The 21631-nt window shown below is 39.5% G+C and overlaps 1 long non-coding RNA gene across 2 annotated transcripts in view; it reads left to right on the forward strand.

Annotated features, from left to right (window-relative positions):
* The first annotated feature begins 3370 nt into the window (after positions 1 to 3370).
* The window catches only part of LOC136884287 (uncharacterized), a 105885-nt gene continuing 87624 nt past the window's right edge, over positions 3371 to 21631 (forward strand). Inside the window, exons 1-2 of one of the 2 annotated variants that reach the window (XR_011018876.1) lie at positions 3371 to 3553; positions 19087 to 19254. This is a non-coding gene — a long non-coding RNA (uncharacterized lncRNA). The remainder of the gene's footprint in view (positions 3554 to 19086; positions 19255 to 21631) is intronic. The other variant, XR_010861338.2, reaches the window with a different exon arrangement.

Below are 21631 nucleotides of genomic sequence, written 5' to 3' on the forward strand. Positions count from 1 at the left end.
TGGCTCGAATGCGGAACACTGGCAATGTCCTCTAAGCAACTCTAAGCTTCGAGTGAGAGGGGTATATGGACATTACTTCTGAAATCCGCAAAGGATTATTTTCGACCTCACCCATCGAATGCTGCAGGAGATAACCCCTACGTTCTCAGCACCAGTCTATAAAAGAGTCCACCTATTTTTTTCTTTTCTTTTTTACTGGGGCACGCGAAGTCCGTTCCCCTGCATGGCGACAACATATGTTTCCGACATGTTGTTAATTCTAAGGGGTTGGGAAGAAGTGATACTCAGTATCCTGCCTGTTTCCATGCCATCGGGCAGATATGGTATTAAGGAATGTGGTACCTATTGGAAATTGGTGATAAGGACCAGCAGAAAACGCCATTGGCAAAAATAGAAAGATGCCTGCAGGTAAAAACCTGGCAAGTTCTACACAGGACATGCAGGCTGGACTTTCAATCAATCAATCAATCAATCAATCAATCAATCAATCAATCAATCAATCAATCAATCAATCAATCAATCAATCAATCAATGATTATCTTAGAAGTGAAGCTTCCACGGTGTGAAAAATTATTTAATTTAATTTCCGCGTTCAACCGTGTTGTACGCATATCACGTACAGTTTGCCGACGTTTCGAATACATTGCAGTATTCTTTGTCAAGGCGACTGAAATACCCCTACTCGATCCGAGGTAATCAGTCTCCCAGGCAGAAATTACACTACTAGAGTGGCCTTGATCTTGGCCTTTTATATCCTAGCCTTTCTGGCTGACTTAGGCCCTGGCTGTCTGGCGAGACTTCTGGAAAGTATATGTCACAGCCAGGTAGTGGGGGCTTGACCGCGCTGTTATGTAATGGGGTTGCGGCCCGTGTGTTTATGTTGTGGTCTGTATGTCTTAAACTATGAATGATAGGCATCCAAGAATTACTGATTTTGTATCCTTCTTCTAAATTTATGTTGTTCGGATGTTTCTTGATTTCGATAGCCTCGCGGATTTTCCTTTCCAGATTCCAAGGGATAGCTGCTAGGATCTTGGTCTTGTCAAATTATATTCAGTGCCTAGTTTCGTAGGAATGCTTGGCTACTGCTGAAATATCTGTGTTTTGGTTCTTGGTGTGACGGATATGTTCTTTTAGGCGGGTGGAGATCAGACGTTTTGTCTCACCTACATAACAAGCTCCGCAGCTACATTCCATGTGATACACTCCAGGGGCCTGTAATTCTAATGTGTCTTTTACTGGTGGTAGATAACGGGCTGGCTTACGGTGAGGTTTATAGATAGTTTTTATGTTGTATTTGTCCAGTATGTTGCCGATCCTGTCTGTAGTGTTTTTAATGTATGGCAGTATCGCTGTTTTCTGGCGGGTCAGTTCTTCTTTCCCGTTGTTTTCTCCTGCGGCGGCCTTTTCTTTGTTCTCTTCTGATTTTTTAAGGACTCGTCGGATGTTATTGAGCGAGTAGCCATTTTTCCTAAGGGTTTCCGTGAGGTGTTCTTTTTCTTCCTCGAGGTGCTCTGCGTCAGATATCGCTATGGCCCTGTTCACTAGTGATGTTAGGACAGCCTGCTTTTGTGATGGGTGATGATAGGACGAGGCATGTAGGTACCTGTCTGTGTGAGTGGGTTTCCTGTATACTGCGCGACTCAGCGTCCCATTGGGGTTACGTATTACTAGCACATCCAGGAACGGTAGTTTTCCGTCTACTTCTATTTCCATGGTGAACTGAATATTTACGTGTATGGAGTTGAGATGGTCGAGAAATAGCTGTAGGTTATTGCTCCCGTGAGGCCAGATTACAAAAGTGTCGTCCACAAAACCGAGAAAACATTTCGGTTTCAGGGCAGATGTAGCTAAGGCTTTCTGTTCGAAGTGTTCCATATACATGTTTTCTATTATTGGAGATAGTGGCGACCCCATCGCGGCCCCTTCTGTCTGTTCGTAGAACTCCCAGTTGAAATAGAAATAAGTGGCGCTAAGGCATTCTTTAGCTAGTGTTGACAGGTCTTCTGGAAGTTTCTGGTCTAATAGCGGAAATACTTCTGTTAGCGGCACCTTGGTGAAAAGTGACGTGACGTCAAAGCTTACTAATAGGTACGTACTTTCAATTGATTGGTCCTTAAGGAGCTGGATGAAATGTCGGGAGTCCTTCACGTAGGTTTCAGTGTTTCCTGTATGTCGCTGAAGTAGTCCAGCTAGGTAACGGGCGATATCGTGCGTGGGATAGCCTATAGCGCTCACGATAGGTCGCAGAGGTATGCCTTCTTTGTGGAACATCCGAACAACATAAATTTAGAAGAAGGATACAAAATCAGTAATTCTTGGATGCCTATCATTCATAGTTTAAGACATACAGACCACAACATAAACACACGGGCCGCAACCCCATTACATAACAGCGCGGGCAAGCTCCCACTACCTGGCTGTGACATATACTTTCCAGAAGTTTCGCGAGACAGCCAGAGCCTACGTCAGCCAGAAAGGCTAGGATATAAAAGGCCAAGATCAAGGCCACTCTAGTAGTGTAATTTCTGCCTGGGAGACTGATTACCTCGGATCGAGTAGGGGTATTTCAGTCGCCTTGACAAAGAATACTGCAATGTATTCGAAACGTCGGCAAACTGTACGTGATATGCGTACAAGTACAACACGGTTCAACCCGGAAATTAAATTAAATAATCAATCAATGACTTGCATTTAGAGCCGTCACCCAGGTGGCAGATTCCCTATCAATTATTCACCTAGACTTTCCTTAAAATGATTTTAAAGAACTTGGAAATTTATCAAACATTTCCCTTGATACATTATTTCAATCCGTAATTCCTCTTCTTCTAAACGAACACTTGCTCGAATTTGTCCTCTTGAATTCTAACTTTTATTTTCGTATTCCTGACCCGGTCGAAGGACTGGAAACAGGCTGTGGATTTTAATTTGTTCTGTTTTGAAAGCTCAACACTAGCTTATTCGTTCACAAATTTCATTACACGTCCTCTTCCCACAGAAAGCTCGGATCATACCGCTTAGTCGAACAGCTCGTGTTCAGAGGTAGTGTTAGGTAGGAATATGTATAATGTACAAATCATAATCATTTTCATCTTGGATAGACAGGCGAGCAGTTCTATCGACTGACGTACGGGGTGAGAAATGGGCGGCGGAGGCAAGTTAGCAGAAGCGCATTCAAGTTATCCAGTTAGCCGCTAGAATGAGACACCATACGTGGCATAGTGCTGCACTCTCATCGGCAGTAGTTGGAATTAATAGCCCTGGGGTCCATCAACCCGTCGGCCAAATATTTCCCAGAATTCATTGTTACTTATTTCCTGAGTTCAGAAAGCCAACACCTAAACTCCAAAGTACCGAAGCGCCACACGTGCCTTTTATATGTATGTTGGCGTCTCTTCATCTTCACCTTGTCTTATACGAGCATGATGGCTGTTCTAGGCTGTTCCAGGATATCGTACTCGAGAAAATATAGTGAAAATGTTAAGTGTGTTCATCTCAAGCGTTCACATGAGACACTTTTCTTCTTCTCCTAACTACTACAGGATTCTTTCAGGTATGACTTTTTAATAAACCATTGTTTTTTCGACAATCAGTTAGACCTAGTGTAATTTTATCAATACATTCTGGACGATGAACATGTAAGAATTAATTAGTCTTCTTTTTGGATATAACCTGCCAGTTTAATTTCCGCATTTGTGTGGATCTGTATTGCTGTTCTTGGACGTTATTTACTTTTTTTTTCTTTCGGTAGGCATCTTTTGCCAGCTTCAATCGAGAATGACGCTCTTTTTCCTCATTCAAATACATACCCGCACTTAAAGCCTACTTGCTGGATGATAAAACATACGGATTGATAGGTCTTATTTTTGGATGGAGTCTTTAACAGTTTAATTACCGCGTTTGGATGGACCAGTATCCTCTTCTATTTACGACTGTTCTATAAATTAAATTAATGTATTCTCCTTTACCGGTGTTAGTAGTGATCGATCTTGGTTGCTTAATTAATTTTTTTTTTTGCTACTTGCTTTACGTCGCACCGACACAGATTAGGTCTTATGGCAACGATGGGATAGGGAAGGGCTAGGACTGGGAAGGAAGCGGCCGTGGCCTTAATTAAGGTACAGCCCCAGCATTTGCCTGGTGTGAACATGGGAAACCATGGAAAACCATCTTCAGGGCTGCCTCCGGATGCAAGCTCACAGCTGCGCGCCCCTAACCTTACGGCCAACTCACCCGGTCTTAAAATTCCAGAAATAGAATCCATGGTCTTAAATTCTTAATGCATCCTAGACCGGTGTTAGGAGTGATCGATCTTCGTTACTTTCCTAAAATTCCGGAAACACAATTCTTGGTCTTCAAGACACACAAACGACGTATTCATACAGTCATGTTGAGACGAAATAATTCAATGAAATATTTAATGCAGCCAATGGTCATATATAACAAAAGATACACAACTCTTCACACAATCATTGTGTGGTGCAGAACCTTATCAGAGATTCAGGTGTCTCTTCACAGTGCGTTAATTGTTAGTGATTTAACGTCGCATTAACATAACGATGGTTTTCGGCGATGCAAGGATGGGAAGGTAGCGACCGTGGCCTTAATTAAGGTTCAGCCCCAGCATGTAAAACCACCTTCAGGGCTGCCGGCGACAACAACGCGACCCTAACTGCACGTACAACTCGCTAGGTATATTATGATCTTCCAAGCATTGTCCCATAGTCTGCAAACACAAACTGATCCTGGTTGGTGAAATTTTGAATTACCACTTATCAGGTGGTGGACATTTATTGAGGATTATATTAAAAAAACTCGAGAAGGCATGAAAGGTTAAAATAAGGAGGAATAAATTCAAGTAAGTAATTCATTTTCAGATCAATTTCACCCTTTAGAAAAACGTAAACAAATAAAATACAATGGTGGGATACAGCATTTGCTTCATTAGTAAAAAGAAACACCTATTATAAAACAATAATAGCTTCAGTTCAAATCATATTTAACAACAAAAGAAGAAATGCTTGGAAAAAGTTTCTATCTTCAATAAATAAAAAGGGGAAACAATACAAAAAATCTTAGTAAGACCATATTAGACAATACTGAAAATCAACTTCAGACAGCTCAATTTTACAGAAATTAAATGCCTGATTTTGTAGAACCTTCCTATCATTATAGAATCTTAACCACCTCAGACAGGTTTGCAATATTGCTGTTACCCATAACTTGGTCAAAACTAGAGATAGCATTAGAAAACAGAAAAGATTCCAGCCCTGGAAAAGATGAAATAACATACAAAATACTAAAAAAATTCCTCCAAAGGCAAAACTTATCCAAATTGATAAATTTAATGTAGCCTAATATTAAAAAATTATAAAATATTCTCATCTTGGAATGAATTTCTATTAGTCCCAAACTGAAGAAAAGAAAAATTCTTAATAATCCCAAGAATTATATAGCGTAGAGATGAGTGCTGTCTCGTAAATCTATCATACTGTATTTTGGGAAGTATTTTTGCTCACAGTTATTAAAATAAAATCACCACCACCACCCTGTGCGCAAACAAGTGTAACAACTATCCTACAACCAAAGTGAGTAGCCTTCATTTGAACATTTCACAATATGTAATATACATTGGGTCTGGAGTCTTGTATAAGAATTTTAGACATGAACCACCATGTATGATATGCTGTGTTCATTCATTCTTTTTTTACAATTTTCTTTACGTTGGACAGACACAGGAGAGGAAAGGAAGCGGGCATGGCCTTCATTAAGGTACAGCCCCAGCATTTGCCTGGTGTGAAAATGGGAAACCATGGCAAACCATCTTCAGAGCTATGGCAGTGGGGCTCGAACCCACCGTCTTCTGGATGCAAGCTCACAGCTGCACGCCCCTAATGTAATTCATTCTACTGAAAATACTGTAATTCAGTACAAAAAAAATTTATATTCATATTTATATGCAGTGGGGTTCATGTTTGTGGGTTACTGTAGTCACGTCCTAGTTCGTGAACCATGGGCAACGGCTGAGTGGCCTAGTAAGTGGTCCTGAGAGTCGGGATACCAGTTGCTATGGAATGGGAGTGGGCATCTCAGACATATTCTGAGTCGTGGCCCTCCTTGTGCTCAGGCGGCTAGGACTATACAATTCACCGGTGGTCCATAACCCGTTAGAGGAGAGATCCTCACTAGGACTATGTGCAAGTAGGGCAGCATCCTGCTTCATGAATTTACTGAGCTCAGAACACTTTAAGCAAGCCTCGGACCTATGGGAGTAACGGAGTCCCACTCCCATTTGACAGGCGAGGGACTCCTTGGAAACAACTTGGCGAACGAAATGAAATTCGATGGGGAGCTATCAATATTAATGGGGCTTATGGAAGAAAGAAGGTAGAACTGGCTGAGTCAGCAAAGAGGATGCATCTGGATGTGCTAGGAGTAAGTGATATTCGGGTAAGGGGAGATAATGAGGAAGAGAGAGGAGATTATAAAGTGTACTTGACGGGTGTTAGAAAGGGAAGGGCAGAGTCTGGGGTAGGGCTCTTTATCAGGAATACCATTGCACGCAACATAGTTTCTGTTAGGCACGTAAATGAGCGAATGATGTGGGTAGATTTGTCAGTGGGAGGAATTAGGACTAGAATTGTGTCCGTGTATTCACCATGTGAGGGTGCAGATGAGGATGAAGTTGACAAGTTTTATGAAGCATTGAGTGACATCGTGGTCAGGGTCAACAGCAAGGATAGAATAGTGCTAATGGGCGATTTCAATGCGAGAGTTGGGAATAGAACTGAAGGATACGAAAGGGTGATTGGTAAATGTGGGGAAGATATGGAAGCTAATGGGAATGGGAAGCGTTTGCTGGACTTCTGTGCTAGTATGGGTTTAGCTGTTACGAATACATTCTTCAAGCATAAGGCTATTCACTGCTACACATGGGAGGCTAGGGGTACCAGATCCATAATAGACTATACCTTAACAGACTTTGAATTCAGGAAATCTGTTAGGAATGTACGAGTTTTTCGCGGATTTTTCGATGATACAGACCACTATCTGATCTGTAGTGAACTAAGTATCTCTAGGCCTAGGGTAGAGAAAGTGAAATCTGTCTGCAAACGAATAAGGGTAGAAAGTCTCCAGGACGAGGAAATGAGACAGAAGTACATGGATATGATTAGTGAGAAGTTTCAAACAGTAGACAGTAAGCAGGTTCAGGATATAGAAAGTGAATGGGTGGCATACAGGGATGCTGTAGTAGAAACAGCAAGGGAATGCCTAGGAACAACTGTGTATAAAGATGGGAAAAGGCGAACATCTTGGTGGAATGATGAAGTGAGAGCAGCCTGTAAACGTAAAAAGAAGGCTTATCAGAAATGGCTCCAAACAAGGGCCAAGGCAGACAGGGATTGGTACGTAGATGAAAGAAACAGGGTGAAATTATGCTTGAGGAAGTGGAAAGGATAGTAAATAAACTCCATTGTCATAAGGCAGCAGGAATAGATGAAATTAGATCTGAAATGGTGAAGTATAGTGGGAAGGCTGGGATGAAATGGCTTCATAGAGTAGTAAAATTAGCGTGGAGTGTTGGTAAGGTACCTTCAGATTGGACAAAAGCAGTAATTGCACCTATCTATAAGCAAGGGAACAGGAAGGATTGCAACAACTATCGAGTTATCTCATTGATTAGTATACCAGGCAAAGTATTCACTGGCATCCTGGAAGGGAGGGTGCGATCAGTCGTTGAGAGGAAGTTGGATGAAAACCAGTGTGGTTTCAGACCACAGAGAGGCTGTCAGGATCAGATTTTCAGTATGCGCCAGGTAATTGAAAAATGCTACGAGAAGAATAGGCAGTTGTGTTTGTGTTTCGTAGATCTAGAGAAAGCATATGACAGGGTACCGAGGGAAAAGATGTTCACCATACTGGGGGACTATGGAATTAAAAGGTAGATTATTAGAATCAATCAAAGGTTTTTATGTTGACAATTGGGCTTCAGTGAGAATTGATGGTAGAATGAGTTCTTGGTTCAGGACGACTTGGTCTTAATGGCAGACTGTGCCGAAAGTCTGCAGTCTAATATCTTGGAACTTGAAAATAGGTGCAATGAGTATGGTATGAAAATTAGCCTCTCGAAGACTAAATTGATGTCAGTAGGTAAGAAATTCAACAGAATTGAATGTCAGATTGGTGATACAAAGCTAGAACAGGTCGATAATTTCAAGTATTTAGGTTGTGTGTTCTCCCAGGATGGTAATATAGTAAGTGAGATTGAATCAAGGTGTAGTAAAGCTAATGCAGTGAGCTCGCAGTTGCGATCAGCAGTATTCTGTAAGAAGGAAGTCAGCTCCCAGACAAAACTATCTTTACATCGGTCTGTTTTCAGACCAACTTTGCTTTACGGGAGCGAAAGCTGGGTGGACTCAGGATATCTTATCCATAAGTTAGAAGTAACAGACATGAAAGTAGCGAGAATGATTGCTGGTACAAACAGGTGGGAACAATGGCAGGAGGGTACTCAGAATGAGGAGAAAAAGTCTAATTTAGGAATGAACTCGATGGATGAAGCTGTACGCATAAACCGGCTTCGGTGGTGGGGTCATGTGAGGCGAATGGAGGAGGATAGGTTACCTAGGAGAATAATGGAATCTGTTATGGAGGGTAAGAGAAGTAGAGGGAGACCAAGACGACGATGGTTAGACTCGGTTTAGGTATAGAACTAAATGAGGCCATAACACTAGGTGCAAATCGAGGATTGTGGCGACGTTTAGTAAATTCTCAGAGGCTTGCAGACTGAACGCTGAAAGGCACAACAGTCTATAATGATAATGTATGTATGTATGTATGTATGTATGTATTTATATGCAGCATGGAAGGGAAACCAAATATTACTAAGCTTAAGATCCATAAACTATGGAATCTAACACAAAAAAGTGGCAAGTTACTATATTTACAAACATAAACATGATTTTATCACCAAAATTAACAACATATGTATTCATTATAGACTTACACCCTTCAGGATTCATTCTAGAATTAACTGTCTCCACAGTCCTCTATTCATTTTCCACCTGTGAGTGGCGGACAGTAGAATACATCCTCGGTACCTCCTGCCTGTCGTAAGAGGTGACTAAACGGAGGTCCAAAAGCTCTTAACTTTGAGGCAATAGCTGGTGACCGTGTCCTGTGTTGGCATGCGTGACCCAAACGACCTCAGCTAGCAACATTTGTATGGCCACTTTCCGGGCCATTTCTCACGAAAACTAAAAGACCCATGGGAACAAGTTCCTGATAAGAAATTAATTTAGACAAATTTCTCGCAGACAAAATTTCATTGGCTCAAGGAAGAAAAACATGGCTGCTTACTAAGAATTTCAGAACAGGATTTTACAGATATACATTTATTTGTTCAGGTTTTTATTTTGAATAATTATTTCACTTGATTTATGTGGCAAACAGTTGTCTTCCCTGAAGCGTGTTGTATAATTTGTTTTGCAACTTTGTAGGAGGTAACATCAAGAGCTTGGGTGAGAACTAACTGTCTCGCACTCCGAAATGATATGTTCAATTAGACAGATTAGACTTTGGCAGCAACATAATTTCTCTAACTGATCTAATCTGGTGGCCACGACAATAGTCATTTTTTAAGAAAATTGAGAGATTCATTATCACATCCAAAATATTGACACTGACATTTACTATTGGTTTGTTCTGGGGTAAATATTCATTTATAGGACGAGGAGTAAGGGATTGGAATGAATTATCAAGGGAAATGTTCAATATTTTTCCAAAGTTCTTTGAAAATGTTTAAGAAAAAGTTAGGTAAGCAACTGATAAGAAATCTGTCACCTCAATGACAGCGCTAAATGCAGATTATTGATTGGAAAAATCAGCATCACAAACTTAAGCAATAAGGACAAAAACGAAAGATAAACAAAAAAGGCAGATTGGTGGGTCACAAGCTTTGGTATTGAACACATTAGCCTATAAGCAACAATAGGCAAGATGCATATGATTCAAGTTTCATTTAATAATATATTTTTTTGCTGGGGCTACGAGAAATGGGCCCACACCAATCACCATAGGATTTTCTGCACTATACGCTCCGGCAGAAGCTGTTCCCCGGGTAGATGCCACACACATATACATCCACTGAACTGAAATAATGCCAATCTCGACTTATCACACCACAGAACAGATTTCCACAGGTTCAGTGTCCAGTTTGACGGTCCGAACACCATCTGAGTCGTGATATGGGCATTATGTGCTGCTGTTTTTCTGGAATATCAGAAATGGTGGGCCTCTGAACACAAATGCCCCAATGAAAACAGATACTCCTGTCAGGTCATACCCATAGCACGACAAATATAAGACCAAGTGTGAGGACTCTGCCATTATAGCATGGTGGTTTGTGGTCCTGCCACTGCAAGCGATTATATCCAATGCGTGCTCCTCTAGTTACGGCAAGCCGGGTATAGAAAAGTACGGGAGACGTTACTGTGTAAGTTGAATTTTCTTTGCTTTCCATTCCTAAACTCAGTTTATTGTGTGTTGTGTACTTAAAGCAAGTATCTTACGCGGCTTGTTTAATTTAATAGTTCAGCATGTCGTACTGTTTTGTGCCTGGCTGTAAGTCGGGCTACAGTAGACTAGTTGATGATACGCATTTTTTTTTCACCACCGAAGGATAGAAATCAATTTGAAAAATGGGCCAGAGCTTTTCCACGGCAGGATACTGAGTTAACACGTATTACCAGAATTTGTCATGTTCTTTTCTCTGATGATTTGACAGTAAAATCAGATAATTTTGTTGTGAATGGTAAAAAAGTGAATATATCTCATATGAGATGGAAATTACGTCCTGGAGCAATGTCTCACATTTTCCCTAATTTGCCGAAATACCTTTCAAGTGAGATTCCGTTTCAGGTGTAATAACCATATGCATATTTTTTAGCTTTGGTGTCTTGTTTGTTTGTCTGAGTTCTTTTACTTGAAAACTACTGGATATATTTGCACCTAACTTCATATTTAGAATCCAGCTGTGCTTGGGCAGGTTTTAGGGCTAACATTGTTTCCAAATCCCTGAACTGACTGGGGGGGGTTTATATGGAACTGAAACCGTGATTCTGCACTGTCACAAAATATGCACAACCAAACTTAATGGAAATCAATTCATGAAACTTTTTTCTCATGTGCATCATTTCAATACAAGGATTAGTAATGGAGATATCATTAACGGACCGTTTTTCAGTCTAAGTTGGAGCGGACGCCTAAAAAGCATATTTTTTATAACTGTAAAACTACTCAAAATATTTTAACCAAACTCCATATTTCTCATTCCCCTGTCCAAAGTTAGTTTTAAGGTCGATAGCATTTCAAATTCGCGAAGTGGACTTGGGGTTTATAGGAAATCAAAACAGTGATTCTACTCTCCCACAAAATACACCAGAGCAACATGGATGGGAATCGACCAACCTTGATGGAAATCCATTTCTAAAAACTTTTTTCTCATGTGCACTTTCTCTAGGATGATTAATAAGGAAGATATCATTAACGGACAGTTTTAAAGCCTAAGTCCAGTGGACATAGCCCAAAAGGTGGTATACATGAAGCAGATTCTGTATCTATATAAATAAAATCGTAATGAACGTGTGTCTGTACTTTGACTTTTTTGGCAAAATTTTCATACAGTTATCCATTTCAGGTGTAATAATGACCACATGCATGTTTTTTTAGCTTTGGTGTCTGTTTGTTTGCCTGAGTTCTTATAACTTGAAAACTACTAGGGGTTTATACGAAATCGAAGGAGAGTTTACGCTCCCGCAAAATATACACATCCAAACTGAATTGAAATCTACCTGCCTTAATGGAAATCAGTTTCCTTTTTCTTATGTGCATCATTTCATTAGGAGGATTAATAAGGCAGATATCACTAATGGAGGGTGTTTCAGTACAAGTCCCAGGGGACTTGGCTCGCAGGTAAGTTAAAGCATATTTCTTATACGTGGAAAACTACTGGAGATATTTTAACCATACTTCATACTTAGTATCCAGCTGTCCATAGGTAGGTTTCAAGGTCCATAACATTTGTAATTCCCAGAAATGACTCGGGGTTTATACGAAACCGTGATTTTGTACTCCCACAAAATATACACATCCAAACTTAATGTAAATCTACCTTCCTTAATGAAAATCAATTTCTAAAACTTTTTCCTCATATGTATCATTGCAATAGGAGGATTGATAAGGGAGGTATCGTTAACGGACCAGTTTTCAGGCTACAGTATGTCCCAGTGGACTTACCCCAAAAGCGGATGCGTATAAACAGTATTTCTTATATCTGGAAACCACTTGTGATATTTCAGCCATACTTTATTTATCATCCACCTGTCCAACGGTAGGTTTCAAGGTCCATAGTATTTCAAATCCCCGAAACTGATTGGGGATTTATAGGGAACCGAAACAGTGATTTTACTCTCCCACAAAATACACAAGCCCAACCTGAATGGAAATCTCTTTCTAAAACTTTTTTCTCACATGCACCTATTCGATAGGATGGTTACTAAGCAGGTTATCATTAACGGATGGTTTCACAGGCTGATGCGTATTGGGTATTGCCCAAAAGGTGTTGCACGTGGAGGAGATACTACTGGATATATTTTTATCAAACTTGATATTTATAACCCTCCTGTCCTTGGGTAGGTTTTAGGGCCAATATTATTTCTGAATCCCTGAACTGATTGAGGGTTTATATGAAACCGAAACCGTGAGTTTGCACTCCCAGAAAATATACACAACCAAACTTAATGGAAATCTACCTGCCTTAATGGAGATCAGTTTCTAAAATTTCTTCTCATGTGCATAATTTCAATAGGAGGATTAATAAGATAGATATCAGTAACGGGCGGTTTTTCAGGCTAAATCTCAGCGGACTTGGTGCAAAAGTGGCTGCAATTTGTGATCTACTGATTCAGCATTGTGTTTCCAGGTGCATATGACGTCAAGTTATTACTTTGAGTTAGCTTTTATAAAAACTTACTTCTCAGTAAATATTCATTAAATCAGGTCTAGCAAGAGACTGTATATAGCGAATACTTAGAGAATATGTTACTTCTGTTATTTTGTGTCGTGTAAGTATTTATTGGTAAATATCAGAGATGCTTACGGAAAATTGGATTTTTAGTCCAAGTCCTGTGGAACTCTTGGTGCATTTCACTTCAAGGAGAGTTAACGGGATGACCCAAAGAGCCATTTTTCCTATTTTCGATAGAACAGGTAATAAGGGAGATTATCATCAACGATGTGTTTCATGAGTTCAGCCACATCGCCTCTCCAGTGGTCAGAGAAACAACAATATGTAACCGAGAAGCAAAGATAATTTCGCACAACTTCAGACCTGGAACTGTACCTTACAATAATCTGTCTAATCATCCTCAAAATGTGTCTGTTTTGTTGATTTTTACTGTACTTCACATTAATGCAATGTGCATTGGTAGGAAAATATAAGTTAACATGCCGTATTAAATGTTTGAATACAGGCATGTAAATTCGCATATATTACTGAAGGAAACATGTAATCCATTACAAATTCCCGTGTGAAGAATGGGTACAAATGCTAGTATCTTATAAAAGAGAATATTACGAGGGCTGCAGAGAAAGAAATTAACACTGTTTGTAATGTATCAAAGTTCCAAAGTTCTGCCCGATAAAATTGTTCATCTTATTCTTCTGCAATTGAGGAGCGTTTTTTCAAAACTCGACATTTGCAGCAAACATCATTTATCAGGAAAGGTGCTTTTTTTTTTTTTTAATTTTCACTTAGAAGCATATACATGAAACGTTTCAAATTTTCGTCTATATTAGTTCCAATAGAGACAAGCATGGAACCTGAATAGAACTTGTTAAAATTTAAGGTGGATGAAGTAAGATCAGAAGATAATTTTCTCATGTTTTTTCAAAAGTCGATATATGCAAATATTTTGGTAAAATGGAACTTCACATTAATATTCTAACTGAATGATATACTTTTGTTTATGGAATTATTTACTTACTTTTATTTTTGTTGTTTTGTGATTAATAATAGTTTTTTAAATATTTATTGATTTTTGAGTTCCACTGTCATACATTTTATAATACAGGCTACTTGGTATTGTGTGAATACAAAATCTTATTAGATTCTAATATGCTTAAAATAAAAGGTATTAACCTATATTATCAATCCTATTGTAATGAATGAACACATTAATATTACACAGGTTAAATTAAAATTAAGTCTTACAGAATAAAGTCTACTCAATTAATATTTAAGATCTCATCAAAACACATAGCCATCAGAAAGCTGTTACTTGTCTTCTAACATGACCCTGTAGAAGTCCACAGCATCATCTGGTATTCCATAAAATTTCACCAGAGCTTGAACATCCTTCTTTTCTTTGCTCACCATATTTTTCTTTGGTAAAGCAGAGGATTTTAGTTCCAAGAATATATCCTTCCAATAACGGAGTCACGTTCCACAGAGTAACACTTCCGATTATCCATGAGAATGACATGTGATTAATAGTTAACTGCATTTATCGAGTTTTGCTTTAACTTTTCGAGAGCTTGCATCGACTTTTGCAGAAACCTAGCGATTTCAACCACTTCTATACACGGCAAATATCGACTTATGCAAAAGATGATTGCGCAGGCTGGTGAGCAAGGTCAAACTGATAACATTAGCATGCATAATTCAATTTCAAAAATTTTCAAGTTTTGAAAAAACTCTTCTCAATTACCTGGGGTCTCCACTACATGTGGGTAAGGCCCAGTTTTGTGGCTGAATGCTCTTTTCAATGCCATGAAGGATGTATTTACTACCAAGTGTACCTGCAGTGGCTAGTAATACGATGTGTTAAGACAGTATACAAATATCCAGTTCTCAAGCCAGAGGAATTAACCAAACAAGGCTAAAATCCCCAGCCTGACCTCAAACAGAAACTTATTTACAATTTTTTGCTTTACGTCACACTGATACAGATAGTCTTATGGCAACAATGAGATAGGAAAGGCCTAGGAGTGGGAAGGAAGTGGCTGTGGCCTTAATTAAGGCAGAGCCCCAGCATTTGCCTGGTGTGAAAATGGGAAACCACGGAAATCCGCCTTCAGGGCTGCCGACAGTGGGGTTTGAACCCACTATCTCCCGATTACTGGATGCTGGCCGCACTTAAGCGACTGCAGCTATTGAGCTTGCGTAAGAGATAACGTACAAGGGGTACTATACCCATATATTAAAAGTATGGATCAGAGACTTGGATTTTGACAGCAAGAAATGAGAGTAAAATTCAGGCCATTGAGATGAAGTTCCTGAGGAGTGTGGTAGAGAAGACAAGGAAAGATAGAGTAAGAAATGTTGAGATAAGAAAAGAGATAGGGGTAGAAAAACTGAATGATAGGCTGGAGAGGAATAAATTGAGATGGTTTGGACATGTTAAGTGGATGGAGGAGGGTAGGATACCAGAACAAGTGTTAGAGGCTAAGATAGAAGGAAAGAGGGCAAGAGGGAGGCCCACAGCAAAAGAAGACTGGACTGGAATACAATTCCTGAAGAGGAGTGGTGGACGGAGAGACAACGGCAGAGAAGTGCCATCAACAAACCGATCTGGCAGGAGCCGCACAAGGGGAAATGAAAATGATGATGATGATGATGATTGTAACTTACTACGTCATAAACATCACTGCATTCTACGGAGTCATGTCACGTTCTATATGTTGATTATTAGAGTAGTGTAAACAAGTATTGAACAAGGAGAAACAAATATATTTCTGTCAAGGAATAAAAAGTGATTTTTGTAACATATAGTTGCACATCCATTATTTTAACATAAAATTATTATAAAAATATAATCACCTCCCACGTAGATACAAATACTATGGATACCGACAACTAACATTATATGTTCAATTATTTCTGATAATAGGACCTGCAAGGAACTCAAACAATACCATGTGATAATTCCTTTTTGGCGAACTGTACAATTTTTTTATCACCTTTTAAAATGTTCCAAACGTTTTGACTGATGGTGTTAACTTGCTTTGCTACTTTCGGAAAGAAGAATTCAATTCTCGTAAGGATGTGAAGAAAACCCAACATATAGGGTATGTGCACCAACCAAGAGCAAGTTCTACTTCCGTAGTAAAGTACTCTTGAAGCCAGCATTCGGCGACTTCCATACAAGAGTAAAATGTTGAAGAGCACCATCTTGTATTATATTACTAAAGAAGTAAATAACGCACGAATATAGGTTTGAATTTACTCTCACGTCGTGCATGGAGCAAGCTAGGTCTAGACTTGTTTACTAATGATATCATGTATACAAGAGGAAGATGTTTCAAATGTGTTTATGGATTACTTAGATTATATAGACGATCTGAACGCAGAAAACGATGGGAAATGTTAAAGTGCGTACAGTACGTAAAGGCGTGAGCCGTATGATGTGCACACGGAGAGAGTTTAAGGAACGTTTGGTCTTAAGAAAGAATCCTTTACTTTCTTTCTAAATCTACTTGGAGATCACTCACAGCTGAATTCCTGTCTTAATTTCAGTTAGTTGCCGGTGATCTAATTAACATTTACAGCACGACTGCTGGCCATATTTTTCATCGCATGGTTTAAAGCACTAGTGAGTTTAAGAGGGAGGTATACCTGCAAATGATGATGATTGTTCAGAAAATTAAAGGAAATTCTTCACGTTGGCAGGTTCGCACACATTGTGGGTGCAATTGACTGCACGCATATTCGCATTTTTTGGCTTGCCGGTGACAACTGTGAACTTTTCAGAAAGCGGAAGAGGTACTTTGTTTTCAATTTGCTTAACGTCACATCGACACAGATAGGTCTTATGGCGACAATAGGGTAGGAAATGCCTAGGATTGGGAAGGAAGCTGGCGTGGTCTTAAGGTACAGGCCCAGCATTTTTCTGGTGTGAAAGTGGGAAACAATTTTGCTGTGGATGTAGGTGATCTGTATGAAGAAACCACCACCACCACCACCACGTATGTCCATGACTTTCTGCCTTTTTCTTTTTTAAGCCATCACTTTTAAGTCCTTCCACAGATTTTTTAACTTGCTCTTCACTGTGTTTTGTGGCTCAAAACATTGAATTCTTCTGTCACGACTTTCCATGAATTTATTTTCTTATCCATCACCTTTATGTCATGTTTCTTACACTATCCTATGCATAGATCTTCATTATCTCTAACAAGCATTTATTATTTTAGCTTACGACTTTACCCTTATCACACATAACCTTATCAACTTAGATTTCTTTAAAGAAAACACGCAAACACAACTACACTCCGCGAGTAATGAATGCTACTTCTATAGTAATAACTAAAAGAGTACAATGTAGTTCAACTCTCCAACGTTACTTCCTGAGTAACTCCCATAGTAATTTACTTCTGTATTATGGACTTCTTAAGTGAACGCTACTTCCAGCGCAATTTACTCCAAGATGGTGCACGCCACCCATACTGTACAGTATTTTCTTGAAATACTGTTTTGTGAAATCTCAGCAATTCCATTTCGACCTCTTTCTCCACTGCTGAGTTTTAGAAGCTATTCACTATAGTTGGAATCGAAACAATTTGCATTATTATGTAGTTTAAAAATCTTCTTCTTCTTTTTTTGCCATTTGCTTTATGTCACACCGACACAGATAGGTCTTATGGCGACGATGGGACAGGAAAGGCCTAGGAATGGGAAGGAAGAGGCTACGGCCTTAATTAAGGTACAGCACCAGCATTTGCTTGGTGGGAAAATGGGAAACCACAGAACACCATCTTCAGGACTGCCAACAGTAGGGTTTGAACCAACTATCTCCCGGATGCGAGCTCACAGCCGCACACCCCTTACCGCACGGCCAACTCACCCGGTAATTTTCATTTTAGGACGGAAGTAGAATATATTTAAACTGACTGAACAAGGGTCGGTGCTGGCCCCGTGGTGTAGGGATAGCGTGCCTACCTCTCGCCCGGAGAACTCGGATTCGATTCCCGGCCAGGTCAGGGATTTTTCTCTCAACCTGAGGGCTGCTTTGAGGTCCACTCAGACTACGTGATTAGAATTGAGGAGCTGTCTGACGGTGAGATGGCGGCCCCGGCCTCAAAAGCCCAGAATAACGGCCGAGAGGATGTGTCGTGCTGACCACACAACTCCTCGTAATTTGCAGGCCTTCGGGCTGAGTAGCGGTTGCTGGGCAGGCCAAGGCCCTTTCAAGGGCGTTAAATGCCGTGGGGTTTGTTTGGAACAAGGGTTGGTAACTGCATAGTTTTAAAATCCTATTTGCACTGACATTTGAAGTTGTTCGAAATGGATCAAAAAATCATGCTGCTAATCTGAATGTCGTTTTCAATTTCCTGTAGTTTATATGAAAATTTCTGATTTTCTTTCCTAAGTGCATACCTTCCTATTTTTTGTAATTCTTTTGAACAGATCTATAGAATTCTTGTAATTGGTTTAACCGTCATAAACTAATTAATAATAGATAGGCACCGGTCTACAATTTTAGGCTCAAGCAGTGTGGCGGCCATGTGGATCCTTTTGCTTCAACTAAGGTTCCAATACATATTTGCTTTTTATGGCTAGTCTATGTAATCACAAGCATATTCCAGCTTAAAGTCTAGTTAAATGACTAAAAAAAAAAGTACATGTTTCATTCCTCTGATTTGGAACATCTTCAGCTAAAAACGTGTATAAAGATACAAAAATTGGCACATATTGAGTGTTTTAAAATATTTCATTTCATAAGTCAATGATAGAATTTGTAATAAAATCTAAGTGTAAGAGATTCTAGAAAGTGATTTTTCTTCAAAATGCTGGAGAAGTTGCTAACAAGGTGTATTAGATATGTAAAAAATATTGAGTTTCTCTACTTGTAAAAGCAAACTACCAATAATTATTTCTATTACTTCTCAAAATAATCATATTTATTATATTACACATTCAATCTGGACACCTTACATAATGTAGTCACAATGGAGTTTGAAACATGCAACACTTTGCCTGTTCTAGTGTTTACCAAAGGTATTTCCTTTTTTTTTTTTTTTTTTTTACAGGGCTGCACAAGTTGTCAAGATACTGGTGGCTTTGGCCATAATGTTCACGTACCCTCTTCAGTTTTACGTTGGTACAGAGATTGTGCTTAGTTTGGTGATGTCACATCCAGAAACAATATGAGAACCTGTTCGAGAACAGTTACAGAATACTGACTGTCATTCTAACAGGTACCGAATCTTATCTCAAGTTATACTTTTATACTTTTCTTTCAGATGGGTTCAGTTTATGTGAACAGCAGAATTTAAAAAAATCAAAGTCATGTGCATATCAAATTGAAAATCATCAGATGAATGGCTTCAGAAATTATCAGTGGATATTTGCAAAATATTTTATAAACAAGGGTAACTCCAAAACAAATCCACCACATTTCTTTTTTTCAAATTTTTATAATTGGCTTCACGTCACACCGACGCAGATAGGTCTTATGGCGATGATGGGATAGGAAAGGCCTAGGAATGGGATGGAAGTGGCCACGGCCTTAATTAAGGTACAGCCTGGTGTGAAAATGGGGGACCACAGAAAACAATCTTGAGGGCTGCCGACAGTGGGGTGCGAATCCACTGTCTCTGAGATGCAAGCTCACAGCTGCGCGCCCCTAACCGCACAGCCAACTCGCCCGGTACATTTCTTTTTAGAAAGCCATCTTTTTTCCCTTACTCTTTTGATATTTAAAATAAAAAGTACAAAGAAGCACCCTTCCTCCTTGCATTAGAATCTAGTTCAAAAGTTCCCTCATGTGATGCAACTGTTGTACTTGTTCAAGTTGGCCATTACGCTTGATCTCCTCAAGAGCAACAGGATGCTATGGAGTTCTGTGCTGTGAGAAAAAGACTGTGGGAAACATTCACAAGAGTTTGAAACAAATGTATAGAAATGTCTTTATCGATTGCAGTATTCGGTAAGAGGCTGAGTACATAAGGCAATAACAGGCACGTCAAGATTCTAATAGGCGCAAACACCAAAAAATATTAACAACATTAATTAATATTAATGTTAACAACAAACGTATAACTGAGCAAAACCTCGCGTCATCTGGGACTTGTCCTGCTCCGTGGCTAAATGGTTATTGTGCTGGCCTTTGGTACAAGGCGTCCCAGTTCGATTTCCGGCCGGGCCGGGGATTTTAACCTTCATTGGTTAATTCCGACGGTTCCGGGGCTAGGTATGTGGGCCGACTTAAGCATTACAATCTTCATCACAGACAGGGTCCCATTCTCACAGATGTGCAAGTCGCCTATCAGTTGTCAACTCGAAAGACCTGCACCAGGCCTTTCATGATGCCACACGTCCAAAATAAAAATATGGGACTTGGGGAAGCAAGTGTATTTCAAATACTGAAACAGCTGAGTTTTAAGAAGGTTGGCTCCAGACGAGGTAACAAGTTCTATCCAAAACTGGAAGAGATAGAATTACCACACATTTTTAGAGCCCTTTCAGCATATGTATGGTAAGCAGAAGAACTGTCACCTCGGAAGGAGACTCGGAAGATAAAAATTCTCTTGTGATGGCCTCTACGCAAATGACTTAGAAGTGCCGGACCAGACTTACTGTGCTGGCATAAATGTGCTCCTTCCAAGGTCGCATTAGGCAGTCAAAAGGGATGGACGTTATAGAGAAGTGACACTGTGAGACCATGGAATGTAGCAATATAATGTAAAAATACCAAAGGTACAGAATGAGAATTGGTGCATTAGTTTTTGGAGTGACTTGGCAGTTAGAAGGAATTTGATTTTCTAATTAAAATTATGTAGGAAAAGTTACATCAATGACATTCATACAGTCAATATTTCACAATGTTTCAACATAAGAACAAGAAGGTGTGTAAACTTGTGTAAACCTGTCATTGCAGATTAGATTATCAGTCCATAGACTGGGTTGGTGCAGCTCTCCCTGCCACCATATCTCTATTACGTAACTAATGCAAACAGCATCTTATCTGTTTGTTATATGAGCTTACATGCATCTTTTTCCAGTGAATACAGCTTGCCTTCATACCATTTTCCATACATTTCTTGTATTCTGGGTGCATGGGGTTACGAACATCTTTTCTACCCAGTACATCATATTATTTTCCAACTCTCCCTAGCCCTCATTTTCCAGTGATGTTTGTTTATATGTTCTTTTTCCAATCAAGTCATCTTTCCCTCAGCTCATTTTGCAGGAATATCTCGTATTCTAGTAGTTTGCATACTTTTTTTTTTTTTAAGCAGCCAGTATGAAGACGTCTACAAATTATTGAATGATTATATAATACTATATTATCACTGATATTAAAAGGACAGATCAGAGTAGTGCAAGAGGCTTTGGCATCTGGCACAATTCCTATCCTCATCACTAGATGGGGGCTTCATTAATTCATTCCTGACCCGGTCGAATGACTGGAAACAGACTGTTCCTTTTCATTCATTAAACGGACAGGTATGATATGACGATTTGAAAAGAATAGAAGTTTCTTACTGCCATATGAGTTTCATTTCCTATTACGCTGGAAACATGCACATCATTGTTTGAGACAATTTCTGCCTTAGTAGTGGGTGTGTGCAC

This window comes from Anabrus simplex, chromosome 12 (genome assembly GCF_040414725.1).
Source record: "Anabrus simplex isolate iqAnaSimp1 chromosome 12, ASM4041472v1, whole genome shotgun sequence".
In the NCBI taxonomy this organism is placed as follows: domain Eukaryota; kingdom Metazoa; phylum Arthropoda; class Insecta; order Orthoptera; family Tettigoniidae; genus Anabrus; species Anabrus simplex.